This window comes from Rattus norvegicus, chromosome 11 (genome assembly GCF_036323735.1).
Source record: "Rattus norvegicus strain BN/NHsdMcwi chromosome 11, GRCr8, whole genome shotgun sequence".
NCBI lineage: Eukaryota > Metazoa > Chordata > Mammalia > Rodentia > Muridae > Rattus > Rattus norvegicus.
Genome location: NC_086029.1, coordinates 49,615,388 through 49,629,696, shown reverse-complemented (window position 1 = coordinate 49,629,696; position 14,309 = coordinate 49,615,388). Strand labels below are relative to the sequence as shown.

The 14,309-nt window shown below is 42.2% G+C and overlaps 1 protein-coding gene across 7 annotated transcripts in view; it reads left to right on the top strand.

Annotated features, from left to right (window-relative positions):
• Dscam (DS cell adhesion molecule) overlaps window positions 1-14,309 on the top strand; it is a 585,477-nt gene that overhangs the window by 347,165 nt on the left and 224,003 nt on the right. The window lies entirely within an intron of this gene.

The window sequence follows — 14,309 nt, the reverse complement described above, 5'->3', positions numbered from 1 at the left end:
ACGAGACTCGAACTTGATGCCACTTTCTCTGAAGGTGGTGTTCAGAAGGTACACTGTTGGCTTGACTATTTTGTTTTCTATCAGATCATTTTAGAACATACATCTTTCTTCCTCTAAAGATCCCATCTGTGAACTCTTTAGATCCCAAGAGGAAGAGATTTTCGATGGTAGAGAAGGATTTCAAGTTCAAGTTCTCATCTTGAGTGGAGAGAGGAGCTATGGCTGACAGCTCTCCAGTCTTTCTGACTAAATTAGCCATTGGCTCGTGTCATATACAATCCTGGCTTCTAACTGTCAGGATGATCTCCGAGGTTTCGGCAATACAACCTCAGAGACTTTTGCCCACAACAAGCAATAAATTATTGGGTCCACCAAGGACACACAGCAGATGCTTTGGGGAGCCATTTTTTTCTTCTCAAGTCAGTTTCCTCAGTCAAGAATAAAATGAAGGTTTTGCTTCAATGTAATATACCGTACATACAATACACCATGAAGAAGGTTCTGATGTGTTTTAAAACAGTTTGCAGATGGTGTGAGGTACCCTCCCCAGGCTGCCTCTCTGAGCTGTCAAGACCTTCTCCCAGTGTGCTAGAATTGTCTTTTAGTATCTCGGGAGCAAAGCTGTGTGAATTTCATATGGATTTCCCCAATCTCTTTTACCTCAAAACATATCAGATTTACTTTTATTCTAAGAAACATCTAAAAATACATGTACTCACGCCAAATGTTCGTTTGTTGTGGAGTAAGTCATGCTGCATATTAAATACTTGTATCTAGGCATTTTTAAGCTTTCTCAAATCGTTCCATATCTTAATTTTCCTGAAATGATTATAAATCTTTGCTAAAACCTTGATGAAAGCAAGGGCCTCTTCTGGTGGTGCTCCATCACTTATAAAGCGTCTGTGTCCTGCTGGGCACCAGCCCTGAGCACTGGATATGATAGTGTCTGAGAATGGGAGCTTTCCTTTTAGATCTCCTTCTCGTCAGCAGAGATAGAATCAAACAAGACCCATACATCAGCCACTAGACACCTGAGCATGGGATGACTGTGCAGAAAATTAAGTCACAGCAGTATTGTAAGGGTGTGTTGCCATGGAGACTTGGAAACCACATCACTGAATATGTTAACCTTGCTGTCTTAAGATGCACCATACCTTTAGATGAGTGTTCCACCCATGCACCATCTTTTGATTGGCTGATCATTTACAGATGACTGGCTCTCTGAGATGTGAGGAGGCTCTTTTGAATATTAACACAATTGGCCATACAACATTGAAGCATCATATAATTAGTATCACATGATCTCTTGAGCACTGGAACTCAAGTTGTGTTATTTGTGGCATCATCAACTTTGATCCCAGGAGTTGACAACTTCCCACCTCTCTCTTCCAGCAGAGTCTGCCACATACAAAGGTCTGTGTGGCTATCACTTTAGGGAGCTATTCTGGGTAGAAAAAGTTGGAATTTCATGAGCAAAGCAGCTAGGGGCTTGAACTCTCACAGCCTTCATTCTCCTGGGCTTTGGAGATGAGTGTCCTCTCACACTACTTGGGATTCAAGGCTATTTTTCCAACAAGCAGTCAAACAAAAGCAACTTAGGTCCAGAAACAAAGCCCTTGGGGCACATGGTGGGGACCCCTTGGTGACATTGCTGCATCTCAGTGTCACTGCCATAGCTAATGCTGAGGCCCCAGTGTGTACCCACCACACTGATGGCAATAGTGCAAATAGGACAGAGAAACAGGAAGCTAACATCTCATCACTGTATCGGAGGCTTTCTTCTTATGAACACCCTCATATGTGCACAGGCATCCCCAGAAATCTGTAAGCTACATTTGAAAATGCTTAAAATGTTACTAGCTACCAATTACCCATCCATTAAGCTCTAATGATTGATCTCATGATTGATCATTATGAAGTTTAGGTCTAATCTTCTCATTGATCTTTGATTGCCACTGTGATCTTTTTTTCTTCAAGAGCACCTGATGGAAACATGACCATTTAGATATGGATATGAACATTTTAATACTAAATTTCAGACACACAAATTTAAGCAAAGGCCAATTGAACATTTGTTCAACTTTTAGTCTCAAAGTTTGCTGAGCCAGCATAAATTGACCTGCTACTAATGGTTCTGTTAATTGTCATAAACCAACTCAAAATATCTTAGACCCCAAAGAATAATATATCAGATCTTGTAACCAAAATGCATGATTTCAGAAAAGGATTTAGCCAAGTAGTCTTGACATGACAAAGCATTCCTCATGCATGCTGACAAACTAATTGGCCCCTTAGTCAGACTGTCAATCATCTGAGGCCAAGGTCAGACACATGACCTTGACATTTAAATTGGCCCCGTTAAGTACTCTATATCAGTGTGTTCAACTTAACCTTCTTAGGAAAAGTACAGGACCCAAAGTTGAAACTTTATACTTGAGGTTTATTGTCAGAGACCATAAAGGTGTTAAAGTAAGGACCGGAAGAATGGTGGCCAGAGTGGAAGGCAAGTCTGCAGGGAAACCTCATTTAGATCCTGGGTCATGATCCCAGCTTTCTGTCTGTTGCTCCTCCATGAAACCCCACCTCACTTGGATCCAGGTTCCTCAGAGCAGAGTTTCCTCAAGGCTAAAGACTTGATTTCTATGGACTTTCAAATTCATTGCACACACACACACCGCCACCAAATAAAAAGCTCTCCCCTAATGTTCTTTGTAGGTGGCTCCTGGGGAGGGCATTTTGCTAGGTATCCCAGGCCATGAGGCTTCGTCAGGGGCCAATGAAAAAATTCCTCAATAGACCATGCCCTTCCACCCAACCTAAAGAACTGGTGAGAAGCCTGAGTTCCCAAGAGAGAAGAGAACAAGTGCAGCATGTGTGAACAAAAGTGCATCCAGCGGGTGTGAACAAATGCAGTGGTGTGAACAAATGCAGTAGGTGTGAACAAATGCAGCAGTGTGTGAAGAAGCTCTTGCCAGATCCTGAGAGGAGCAGATAGGGACTTCAGAATGTTTTCTTATGTCATTCATTCAAAGCTCCCCAGTAAGAACAGCCCTTGCACAGGCAATCTGTTAGAAAATAAACTGCACTCAGTGCTAAAGGATCCTCCACACCTGAAACCAACCGTAGAGTGAACCTGAGTAGACAAACAGAAGTTAAGTGGAAGCCATGGTTCTAGGTGATGAGAGGAGGGGTTTGGGCAGGACAGAGCACTACAATCAACCATGGCTATGCAGACAGTCAGATGCTCCTCAGATATGTGTTCTGCCAAAAGCAAACATATTTGACACATGATAGCAACATGGGAATGCCCAGCCACCACCCCTGGCCTTTCTCTGATGAATGAATGCCTGAAGGAGGCAGATGAAGTCACCCAACAGCCCCCACAGCATGAGAACAGCATGCTCCTTCAACAGCTGAGTTAGGAAATCTTGAGTTTACCAGGAAGCAAGGACTGTAGAATGTGTTGGAAACTTGTGGATTCTGGTGGTGGTGGTCTAGTTTCCTTTCTGTTGCTCTGATAAAACACCAACCAAAAATAACTTGGGGGAGGAAAGGCTTCATTTGATTTACACTTTCAGCTCACAGTCCAGCATTGAGAGAAGTCAGGACATGAATACTCTGGAAGTTTGCTGCTCAAAGACTCCTGCTTAGCTAGCTTTCTCATACAGTCCTGGATCACCCATACGGTGCCACACACAGTGGGCTTAGCCTACCTATACCAATTAATGATCACCATAATACTCTCCATACATGCCCACAGGCAAATATGATCTGGGCAATTGAATTGAAGTTAACTAGGACAGATGGGTATTGGATGTAAATTGTTCATTTATATGTCACTGCAGACATTGGCATCTCTGGCTTCAACCAATGCTGAACAGTATCTCACATGGCTTGTATTTACATTTTTATCCAGGTCACACACAACTTCACACAGGCTAGAATGGCTATGAATGAATGCACCCTCATGCAAAAATCATAAACTTCCTTTAAGCATTATGAGAGATTTTTTTAAAAACCTATTTTGGTGCTTGATTAGGTAGCTCTGATGTGTGAAATGTAAGGATGACAGTGTTATGTTGCAATGCTCAAAGGTTTGGATATACCTAGTAGACAAATAAAATGATAGACACTGAAATAGAAAATGGAAGGCTAGCTGGATAGGGCAACCTTGTGTGTGCCTATGTAGAAATTGACATAAAAGAGAAACTTCTGGACAGTGATATGATAGCTAAAAGCTTTCTCTGGTTCTTTGTTCTTATTTCATTCGAAAGTATATACCCAAGCAAGATGTTTGTAACCTTCATTGATTGAAGGTAACTGTGGCATTTTTTTTTTGTTTGAGGTGACTTCTAGTTGCTCATCTAGGTAACAGTTAAACATCATTCACAACTTTAGCTTTTACTCTGGATCTGAGAACACCCAGCCAAATCAACTTCAGTGTATTTAAATATGCATTTAAAACACTGTGAAATGTAATATACAAATTAAGTGAGATTGTTGTTGTCTGTGAAGACATTTTTCAAATGAACCACCTTTAGTACTTTCAGCTATGATATTTAAGAGTAAGAAAGCTGAAGTGACAGCTGAGTTGATCAAAAAGATGAGTGTTTGATGAAGACAGCCTTGCTGCCATATTCGTTGAAGTCAGCCCTGTTACCACATGAGTGCATGGCCAGTGCTTTATTGAACCATTTCAGAAGAGTAAATATGTAGTTTCATACGCTTCTGCCCTGGGCTGGGGAAACAGCTTCCCTAGAAAGCACAAGGACTCAAGTTTGGATCCTCAGAACCCATACTTAGAAATAAGGTGCCCTGTGATGTTAATGCTTCTCTTGCATCAGTGGGCTTTTGCCATGGGTTCACTACTGTTGACCTGAGCAAGCTCAGGCTAGACCAAATGCCAGCTGAGTTCCATCCTTAGCTAAGGAGCTATTGTCGATTGATAGCTGTTGGGAGAGGGAGACTCCGTTTGCTTTAAGATTGTAGTCTCTGGTGAGTTTACCCTGCTCCACATCCAAGAATATATGGGCAGCAGAAATGGGACTCAATGGGTATTTTTTAAAAAGAGAAGACAACGTTGGGTGTTTAGGGACTAGTGGTGGCTCAGCAAGAGTTGGGTGTGTATGTGTGTGAATGGACACAATCAAAACACATGGTGATTTCTCAGAGAACTAAAAAACAATCAGTTATGTAGTAAGGTTGTTATCTTCAAATAGGGAAGAAAGAGACAGGGCGATACCTGGTACTCACTGGCTATTTATCCTAGCCTGCTGTCTAGAACTAGAGTAATGAGCAATGTTTTCACAAAATAAAACAGTATGGATAGCACCTGAGGGAAGATAGCCATGGTTATCATCTCTTCTTTATACACACACACACACACACACACACACACACACACACACACACACACACACACACCTGAGCATAGACATATATACATCTACACACTAGACATATGCACACAAACACACAGAAATATAGACATACTCTTAGTCATATATACAAATACATACAAACACATACAGACACACACAGATACATACATACAGATACAAACACAGACACACACATAAATAAAGACATATGAACATACAAAGGCACATAGACAGACACACAGAAATACATAGGCACAAAACCACAGAAACACACAGATGAGAATACACAGATGAGACATACAGGAAGACACACACACACACACACACACACACACACACACACACACACATCTCGATTTCCTTGAGAAATAGGGTTTAACCCACTCAATTCCTATGATACTGCTGCAAATGATAAAAGCAAACCATTTTTATCCTGTTTCCCGGATACTCATCCAAGACATTGAATATCTAGCTGTCTATGTAGTTGTGCACATACATGCTATATTTATGTGTACATACATATACATACATGTACATATACATGTGCATTTAGAGGATATTTTGAAATAATAGTTATGACCCTTGAGCTTATTTTGTTGCATGTGTCTGATTATTTAGGAGGAAAAAAATCCCTCAGCAACTGATTCAAACAAGTAGTTTTGAAATATGTTCAACACTTAGTGTTGAGATTGTGCTGGCTTCTGATGCATGGGCAGAAGGAAAGATCAGGACTCTCATTTTACCTTGTGCAGTTTCACATGTAGCACATCTCAAAGCATTTTCTTCCCCTGGAATCAGTACCTTCCTGGACTTGAACGCTGCCTGACTAAGTGTTCTAATAACTGCAGACCAACAGTGCCAAGAAAGTTAATTGCCTGCTAGATTTTAAAAAAGTCACCTTCTATTTATATTGATATAAAGCTTCATAGTTTACAGAACACTTTCCTATGTGTCATCTTAATTAATGTTCACAGTGACTCTGTCCTGGAGTCGAAACATAAGAGAATCAGAAGAAAGGGAAGGAGTGTAGTCAAGGCTGCAGACTCCAGCACAACCCATACTGGGTCTTTCCATAGTCACTCATGCTGAGTGGGCAATCAGGATTAGAGCAGCTAACAATGAAGCCAAGAGCCCGAGAAGAAACTATCATAAAAGTCAAGAGTGTTGTTTTCTAAAAACGTAAAACCTGGCACTAAGGAGGCTGAGGCAGGAAGTTGGGACTGTGAATCCAAAGCCAGCCTGGTTTATAAAGCAAGATCCTGTTTCAAAACAACAGTGACAGAAACTGGGTAAAAACAAACTAGGGCCTAATCTAAGATGAAATTAAAATGGAGGTATAATTAGTACATAGATCAGCACATAATAACATTTGCTGTGCAAGCATGAGGACCTGAGTTTGAATCCCTGGCACCCATGTCCAGGCATGGATGCACACACCAGTAATGTGACCCTAGCATCCTGTAGAAACAGGAGGCTCAATGGGATTTGCTGCCTGTCCACATTGATTCATGTTTGCTGATAGACACTGCTTCAAGGGAATAAGATATAAAATGATAGAGTAAGACACTTGACATATTCCAGCCTGTTTGTGCACACACATGTGCACATATACCACACACACGCACACACACACCACTTCCACCACCAACAGTACTGAGCCTGGTATGGTAGTGAATTCTTATCATTGCAACACTTAGGAGACAGGAGCACTAAGATATAGAGGTCAAGGCCAGCCTGAGCTACATAACAAGACTGTTTTAAAAGCAAAATGGCGCTGAGAGTAGATCTTTACCCTTCCATCTCTTTCTGAGTGGCTGGGACATCACCTTCTAGGGGTGACATTCTCCAAGACCTCCTGGCGACTGTGGCCATGTGTCTTGGGCCCACAGATAATACCCTTGGCAGGTAGTCCTCGAGATCTTTGACAGTTGCTCATTTACTGTCCCACCCTGAATATCATCAACTGCCACAAATGTCCAGACTTAGCTCTGTTGGCCTGAAACTCTCCTCTCGGTGGCTGCCATCTTCTTCTGATCTCTGCGATCTCTCTTGTTTCTAGAGAGACTCATAGTATATTTTACAGACAGCCCAGCATTTCCAGGTTACTTTACACTTTCAATCCTGTTTGCAGAGGTCATTTGGGTATGACCAAAAAGTAATATCTGTTAAGTGTTTTCATTGATCTTCCAAGAGCTACTTAGGGAATGTATAGTTTCTGTTATAACCAACAGAGAAGAACTGAGGGACAGCAACATGTGGGTTACACGTTCAAATGTGACCCATGATAATTTAGAGTCACAAGCACGGATTTAGATTTGCCTTTAAATCAGTACGATGGTGGGGTCTGAGAAGGCTGACGAGATTGTCAAGATCCCGTTCCCTAACTCCACAGGGAACACATACATACATGTGTGTACATATGCCTATGTTTCTGTCCTGTGTGTTTGAGTGAGTGGTTGCTGTTCCTCAGCTCCTATGGAGGTCTCTTCAGAGCACCAGCATGCACCTGTTCTGGTCAGTGAAGGTTGTTGGAGTCAAGCTCAGAATGAAGCTCACATACCTCCCTTTACATGGCTTCCTTCCTGAAGGCTACTTTACTAGCGATTCTCCTCTATTCTAGGAGAGAAAGCAGGTCTCTTTCAAGGGAACAAGTGATTGAATGTCTCATTAAAATTGTCTCCAAGTACTTTTCCCTTAGATAGAGGCAAGGAACACGACATATACTGTTATGTATATATAATATATATTATATATATTATAGACATATATACACTATGGTGTCAAAACATATGTCTTCAATTTAGTGGAAATTTTTTGGTGTAGGAAAATGTGTTTCAATATTTGGTATGCTTGCTGAACATAAGAATTTTTAAGGAAGTAGTTAGTAATGAGGAAGGAAGACATTAAATGAGTAAAATTATGTTCTAGTAAAAGTCATAATTTCTGCAAATATGTACACATACATGTGTGTACATATGCCTATGTCCATTTGTTCACAGATACAGAAAACATTCAGATAGTACTGAGTATCATGCTTAGGTGAGGATATATTATTTATTTGTTTTTCAAAGATTTATTTTATTCTTAATTGTATGTGTGTGTGCACATGTGTGCATGCCCCTGTGTGTGTGTATGAGTATGTGTGTGTGTGTGTGTGTGTGTGTGTGTGTGTACATTTGACTATGAGTGCCAGCTAAGGCTAAGGCCTCAAATTCCCCTGGAGCTGGGGTTATAGGCAATTTTGAACCATCTGGCCTAGGTGATAAGAACTGAACTCAAGTCCTTTGCAAGAGCAATAGGTACTTTTAGCCTCTGAGCCACCTCTCTAGCCCCTAATAATGGTATTTTAAATCAGAATAAAAACTTTCAGTTTCAAAATCATACAGTATATACATAGGATTAATGCAAAATATAAATAATTATCCAAATCTATGTTCAATGTGGGCTATGTACACATATGGGCTAGTAATATTCATATTGTTTTAGTTGTAAATATGAATATATATCAATGTGCTCATAAAACACATGTGGTAAAATATACCACTACACGTGTGTTCATTGCACTCATATGTCAATATATTGCACTATATCTAGTATGTGCTTATATGTATATACTAAGATATCATACTAGAGTCTTTGGGGTGCTAATGAAGTTGGTGTTGGTGGTGTTCAGCCTCCCATGATGCCTCTGGTGCCTCAGGTTGCATCCTGGAGTTTCTAGGCTTTGCTTGCAGGACCTTCCTTTTGGCTCATTGCACTCCAAGTCTTCTCTTTCTGTGTGGTTGTTCACATTAATGATGCTTCCCTCTGCTGGGTACAACCTCCCCTTCTTCTGGAACCAATTTTCCTATGCAGGGAAGCCATTAGTAACAACCCTCCTCCTTGTCCGTGGAAGTTAACCGAATCTGTGTATGAATCAGGGAGCTTTCTTGTCCTGAGATGCATTCCTGAGATGCCCTGTTTATCCCTTTGTTGTGCTTTGCAGAGCTCAGCAGTTCTTTTCCTTTGTGAGGACACTCAAGAAAATACATCCTCTGGACACTGACTGATGTCTTGAAGCAATAGGAGAGGGCCACCCCATCATGAAGACCAGGCCTCTTTGTTGGAAGGCAGAGCCATGGCTTGGGACTCATAAACAGAGTCCCTGACAGTGCTACCCACTGGGATTTTTGTTTGGTTTTGTCAGCTTTGTGTGGAGGCCATACTGTTGCCATCTGTTGAAGCACCTCTCTTTTCTTCTTTTAACTTGTCTTTTAAAATTTCAGTGACATTAGTAACACTCCTCTCTCTCCCTCCCTCCCTCCCTCCCTCCCTCCCTCCCTCCCTCCCTCCCTCCCTCGATCCGTCCCTCCCTCCCTTCCCCCCTCTCTCTCCCTCCCTCTCTCTTTCTCTCTCTCTCTCTCTCTCTCTCTCTCTCTCTCTCACACACACACACACACACACACACACATACAGGTGTTTAAATGTAGGAAATGTTTACTTTAAACAAAATTCAGTGCCTTCACTCACACTCACAAATACATACAATAAGAACACAGAGGCTAGTCATGTCATCATGCTCCTAGCTCTCTGTCATACATGTTAGCATAGATATCCTGTAGATGTAGTTTGTATAGTATCTGTAGAAATTTATGAACAGAGGTAGAATTCATAAGCCGCCAAGTTTAACTGGTTTTGATCAGTCTCCAAAATTTCTGTGTCAGTTTCTGTTGCCACCCACCGTGTGTTTGAATGCCTTTCCCCACATGTTAGCCAGGACATCTTTCAGCTGCCTCTTCTTATTGATGGCAGAGCGAGGGGCTGTAAATTCTGTACTCTTACTTAGTTTTCTCTTCCATCCAAGGTTGACTATGAATGTCTTCTGTTTCATAGTTTCACTCTGTGCTTATCTTGTGTGTGTGTATGCGCATCAGAAGTCAATCTAGGGGCCGGAGAAGCCTCAGTAAAGTGCTTGCTTTTCAAGAATGAGGGTTTGTTCTCCATTCCCCAAACCTGTGAAAACAACAACAACAACAACAACAACCCAATCAATACAAGCTGGGTGTGGTCACAGGGCCTTGTCATTCTAGCTAGGGGTTACAGATCTTGAGTCTCCATGGCCACAGGCTAGCCTAACTAGGGAGCCCCAGACCAATGAGAGACACTATCTCAAAAAACAAGGAATGGCCTCTGAGGTTGTCTGCCCTTCACACTTGTTTGCACTAGGACCAACAACACACGTGGAGAGCCCATCTAAACAAACACAAAATTCTTTCTGACCAATCACACAGGACTTCTTTTTTGTTCTGTTTTGTTTTGTTTTTGATAAAACCAGATTACATTGAAATGCCTAGCATTTCAAACCAGTTTAAAAACGACATCTTCTTAGACCATGAGTGTGTGTGTAGTGAAATGAGCAGAGTCACTGTGGGTGAGGAGGACACCTAGTTCTCTTCTGTGACAGCATTATTGTTCTGATTTACCTGCATGGCAAATCACAACGGTAAGGGAAGCCATGGGACCCTGATGGCATGAGGGAAAGAAAACACCATCATGCTTATTTCAAATATTACAGATAAAGCTGGCATTTCAGTTCTAAGAGCAGCTGTAAAAACAACCAAAAAAAAAAAAAAAACAAACCAAAAAACCAAAACAAACAAACGAAAAACCCCACCAAACCCCACAGGAGTACAGGTCATTTTTTTTCCTCTAAGGTAATGAGAAACAATTTCAAACACTTCAAAATTGTGTTCCCTTCCCCAGCATCTTTTCTGTTCCAAAGAAAGCTAGCAAGATAGTTTGCTCAGGTATAGAAAGAAGGGCCAAATTGAAAGAGAGCTCGCCCGCATAGTAATTGTTCTTCAGTCATAGTCCAAAGTAAGTAAAAGCAGCAAAGGTGGAAAGGTACAGCATCCAAAGGCAGATTACACACCTACTTGGATGGCTACTAATGAACATATATGTTCATCTTTACATACTACATCCTCTCGTAGGCTGATTCTCTGTGAAGTTAGCTTTCAGAGAGATATGCTTCTCACTTGCTCAAGTGAGAAACATGATTTAAATTCACCCCCAAATTTCTTTAAACACACCCCAAATCCTACTTAATAAGTTGTAGATACCTTTGAGGAAAGCAGGGGTTATTACAACCATATGCTTTACATAGTTTGGACTGTTGGAATTGCAACAAGGTTAAGGAAAGCCTATAACTCAACCCCCAAGGGGCTTCACCACCACGTTCCAGGGACTGTGTCTCCTCTTCCCCCCAGCCCTCCCCTGCCATCCCCATAGCAGGCAGAACTCCAGGATGCCCTGCTGGCTCTCGCTGTCCTTGCTTTTTCTAGGTCAACATCTGAGTGTCATTTAATATAAGTTCATCGTGAGGCCCAAGGGCAACTCAGAGTGAGAGGCCGAACACAGGGCCAAGCTTCTGTCAATGCGCTTCAGTCTGAGTTCTTCTGCCTGCAACATTCTTCTTTTTGTTTGCACCTCACATCCTAAATGCTGGCCTGGTGCCTACGCTCCCACAGCAAGGCAGACCCCACCCACATTCTAATTCACTGTGAGCCCACTCTGGCTGCTAGCCAGAGGTCAGGGGAGTGAATCCCATGTAGAAACTTAGGGATGGCAGGAATGCTCTAAGAAGTTGAACAAGACCATGTGTTGGCACCATTTTCCTCATGGCTGGGAAGAACCAAGAGCTAAATGCCCTATGTGTCTGTTTCGGTTTATATCCTGACTAGGGCATCTCGGACATAGGAACCTCATTCTCTATTTTAAGCCATTCTCGAGAATATCAGAGTGGGTCATAACTCAGATTATAAACCCGTGTCTGCCACCATCCCTAAGAATTTCCTTCCAAAAACCATTATCCGATTAAAACATAAAAGATACTTATACCACAAAGAAGTAGGAAATTAAAAAGAGGGAAAATCGATGTATTTCCTTTATTTCTGGGCTATTCTACACAAACCACAAAGTCACATGAGAATCAACAGGATGTCTTTCTTCTACAGTAGCTTTTGAACCACAGGGTCCCATAGTGAGTAGAAGACTCAGCTACATCCTATGTGTTCTAATGAGTCCTGTTCTACGGGTAGAGAGATTTAAAGGAAGACAAGCCTCTCTGTGAACAGCCTGGGGCTGGTGTACTTGGCTGCAAGCCCAGCAGGTCAGTAGCCTCATGCTGTGCATTTTGTAGCTGCAGTTAGCATGTGCCTGGCCAGTGGCCAGTGAAAAGCCTGAGCATTTCCTGACCAGGTCTCATGAGAGCACGGCCTTTCCGGCACTGTGTCATTGGGATTGAACTCTGGTAGGCTGTTCACAGTGATTGCCTCCTTATGCTGTACAGAATTTGAAGATAGAGGTGATTTTGAACAGTGTAGTTCTCTCCGAAGGAGATGGATGTTAAAGGACAGGGTAGGGTGCTAAGGAAATAGCACTGTTGATAAAGTGATTACTGCGCAAGACTAGAACTGAGTCCACACCCTCAGAACTTGTCACAGCAGTAATCCCAGAACTGAGGAAGCAGATCCCCTGGGTCTTGCTAACCAGTCAGTCCGGATGACTTGGTGAGCTCCGGGGTTAATGATATACCCTGTATCATGCAAACTAAAGTAGCCAATGATTGAAGAAGACACTTCTTCACATGCATGTGCTTCCACCACCACACATATGTGCACACACACACAAACACATGCATACACAGAAATAAACACATGCACATATATGCTGCACACATATGCGCTACACACAAAGAATGAAGAAAATATTTTGGAGAAGGAGAAGAAATAACTTATAGAAAGCAAGGGAAGGAAATAGGAAGAAGAGGGCTGAGAAGAGAGATGTCCATTTCTGTATCCTGGAAGATTTAAAAGGCAAAGGTCTTCAGGAGCTTAGTTCAGATCTCAGCACTACAAAATGATGGTGGGTGTTGGAACCAGAACCTGTAACCCTGTGTTTGGGATGAGGGAGACAGGTGGATCTTAGGTCTCAGTGGCCAGTCACTCTAGCCAAAATGGTAAGTCCTTGGTCTACTGAGAGTCCATGTCTCAAATTGATGTAGAGAAGCCATTGTACAAAGGCATCCCGACACCAACATCTGGCCTCCACACTTGGCCACGAGGGTGAGCATACCACTCTCCACACCTCAAACTCTGAGTGGAGATAATACTGCTAATTGCCTAGTGTTGACTTGCACTCAACACATGATCCTTCATTAACGCACCAGGCTCCTGTTTAAACAGAATATAGTTTTTATTGTTGAAGGTAAAATGTAGAAATGGATCAACCTGATTTAACGTCCCTAGTGTGAGTTCAGAAGGAAGAGGAGTGGAAACTGGCATTTGCGAGAGTGGAAGGCTCTCGGCCCCGTAGAGAAAGGCCCCTGCCATCCTAAACACACAAACCTGGTAATGGATGACATTTAGCAGTTATTTACATAGTTCTTACAGAAAGGTTATGTCAAAACCCAGTGTATATAACACTCGGAATCCCACTCCTGTAATATTGCCAGCTTCTCCTGTCAGCTGGATTTGGAAGCTTTGCCTCATTGAAGAGGATATTCTGAACGAGCTGAATAGTCAGAATGTCCTGATCATGTGGTTCAACATTTTAAAAAGTTGTGAAAGGGGATGTGACGATGATGACGACATCACCACCACCACCACCACCACCACCACCACCACCACCACCACCACCACCACCACCACCACCACCATCATCATCACTTGGTTCGATTACAAGGGATACCTGAGCCTTATGCCTCTGCATTGGGCCTCAGAGAGAATGTTCAACATTTCATGATCCAACGTGTAACTCTAACTGATGCAAGGGGCCGTGTTGGTGATACAGGTAGTTAATTGGCCCAGGCCTTAATCTGCTTTAAAAGGAGGCCCATTCTAATGTAGCAAGGGAGCAGCACACTATCAGATGCAAACATGACCACGA